The 2,896-nt window shown below is 25.7% G+C and overlaps 1 long non-coding RNA gene across 1 annotated transcript; it reads right to left on the bottom strand.

The window, feature by feature from the left end:
- Positions 1-590: 590 nt before the first annotated feature.
- Positions 591-2,168, bottom strand: LOC135922077 (uncharacterized). The gene is made up of 4 exons (XR_010570721.1): positions 2,092-2,168; positions 1,970-2,044; positions 1,840-1,923; positions 591-1,171 (listed from the first exon to the last, which is right to left on the bottom strand). It is a non-coding gene; the product is annotated as an uncharacterized LOC135922077 (long non-coding RNA).
- Positions 2,169-2,896: the final 728 nt, after the last annotated feature.

Here is a 2,896-nt window from a genome sequence, read left to right as displayed (position 1 = left end):
AATAAAATCTAATAAATTTCAATTAAATCAAAATCTTTTTACGTAAACTGTTCCGGATGTCTCTAATTTCACATGCCTCAGTTATCATCAAATTCAGGCAATGTGAACTGCAGTGAACATAAAGAGCTGTGCTATAAAGCTTTCTAATTCTTGACTGGACCCCTTTAACATGGCCACTCATCGAGGGAGCTCCATCGTACCCTTGGCCTCTCAGTAGATTTAAATTTAAATCCAGGTTTTGAAGTGATTTAATAATTTGATTAGCAATCGTTTCTGACTTAGTGTCAGGTAATTCAATAAATTGAACAAATAGTTCCTTCATTTTATAATTACCTGATTCCATATCAATAAACCTTATTGCTATGGATAGTTGTTCAATATTACCAATATCGGAAGTTTCATCCGCCAAAACACTAAAAAATGGTGATGGTTTGACTTTTGAAGAAACTTCCTTTAATATAAACTGATTGCATATTGATATTATTTCATTTTGAATAGTGGGACTTAGGTAAGTAGCATTTTTAGAGGAGCTTTCAAAAAGCTTTAGGTAGTTGTCATTATTATTACAAAAATTTCAATAATTCCTTGAAATTTCCTTCATTGTGAGAAGGGGATGTAAGTGTTAGGGGGCCAGGAGATATCCTATGAGCTCTTAACGCCAAGCCCTGCCTCCCTAACCAAATGATAGCATCAATAATTATAATTATTCTTGATCGATTTTTTGTAACTATATCAAAATTTTTTTTATTCAATACATTGGATATTGATATCTTTTGATTCATTGAGATTTCTTTTAAAGAATCCATTATCTCACAGGAATTAAGATGATATTTATTTTTTTGATGATAATTAAAATTTTCGAGCGCATCTTTCCATCTTGTGTACACTTGACTTACCAATGTTTTGAGTTTTTGTAACCCATTTCCAGCATATCTTGGGGAAAATATGACGCAAACTTTACAAAATGCGCCCTTTTCATCGGCTGAGTAAGCAAGCCACTTATATTTGTTAAGCCAGGATGCTTGAAAGGTTAAATTTCTTTTGCCCAATGGAAATTTATAACATTTGTCAGGTATCCAAATATTTTCAACACCTAACAATTTTTCATTATCATTTTTAAAATGAAAATTTAAGTAAAGTGAAACATCTTTTTGAGAACGGTGTGGTGTTTCTATATTTTTTTTAGATTTTAAATGATATATTTCAATATGAATTTCAATGTTAAGAGCTGAGCAGCACAAAAAAAAATCTGGATTATAAAAAATGTATCTCAGATAGATATCAAAGTTTCTTAATAAAAATTTAAAGACAGATACAAGTAGAAGGAAATTACTATAGAATATCATTACCAGTTTTAATTAATATTTTTATATTTGTAGGATGATTTACACTCATGGAAGTGAAGAAGGTAGTAATATTTAAATTATGAAAATAAGTTCCTAAATATTATAAGCTGCCCAAGATTGTATATACAAAAGATTTTAAGAAAATAATTATGTTCTTCACAAATAAATAATAATAACTGTATTTTATAAACTATTCTAGTTTAATTGGTAATGATAAATCATCTGTATCTAAGATTCATTTTTTCATAACAAATCTGTATCTAGATTATTTTTCTGGAGGGCCTGCCCAACTCTGTTTGTATTGTAGATACAAGTTTTCAATACTGCTTAACTCTGTTTGACTTATAATGTACTACCTTTTGCAAAATAACACAAAAAAATGACTAACTTTAAAATTATAACTAAATATTGTGCATTGCAAAATTTTAATAACTCAAAATGAAAATAGTATAATTTACAAATAAAAAAAATGGAATTAAAATAAATACTATACCATCATTTGATCATTTTCCAGATGATTTTGTAGCTAACTCATCATTGGTTTTCCCATGGAGTGGTAATGGTATGTCTGGTCTTTCTAATTGCAAGATTTAAATAAAAGATATTATAAATAATACCATTACCTTCGTCATCTGAGGATACAACGAAAACCAACTCAACTGATGGCTGATTTTTACTAGCAAGAGCAACATCTATATCTATATATATTTCTAATTCAAATTACACAACTTAAATTTTTATATACCTTTTTCTTTTTGTTGTTGACGAAAAAACTTACAGATATCCATATTTAAAAATTATAAAAAATTAAAATTTACAAACTATCTATATAGTTTAAAAATATATATTTAATAATTAAATTTATAAATATCTAATTTAACTATGCCAAGCCAGAAAATATTTACAAAATATCTTTATTGTTATTTAATAAATTTAACTATGCCAGAAATTATTTACATACAATATATCTTTATTCTTTTATTGTTATTTAATATTTTAGTTCATATAATTTATATATATTTTTAAACGATGTGATCATTTAAAATTAAAACTCCTTTTTTTATAAATATATTTCATTGTGATATTCATATTCATATTGTATTATATATAATATATTATCTTATTTCTCTAAATTGAAACCGTTTTTTAAATAAAATATAATTATTCGCAATAAAAAAATAATAATTTTTTATTTTATAAAAAAAAAAAAAAAAATTAAAAAAAAAAAAATTTTTCCATGGGGGGGGGCTTCGACCCCAAAACCCCCCCTTGTCTACGCCACTGCCGGCATGACTTTGTTTTAAATATTATATATAGCCCTCCACCATGCGTATTATGATAATTCAGCTTATTAAAATGAACCTTTAATGTTTTAGGAGTAAATTCTGATATATAACATTTTTAAATGATTATATTTTTTTATAATAGTATTTTATAATAAAACACGCCAACTTGCGGATTTAATATTATTGAAATTTAAAATTTAATTATAAATATTTTAAATATAATTATAATAAAGTATTTAAACGATTTATTATGAGATAAAAGAA

The sequence above is a fragment of the Gordionus sp. m RMFG-2023 genome, chromosome 1 (genome assembly GCF_954871325.1).
Source record: "Gordionus sp. m RMFG-2023 chromosome 1, tfGorSpeb1-WG-v2, whole genome shotgun sequence".
NCBI lineage: Eukaryota > Metazoa > Nematomorpha > Gordioida > Chordodea > Parachordodidae > Gordionus > Gordionus sp. m RMFG-2023.
This window is presented reverse-complemented; position numbering and strand designations above follow the sequence as displayed.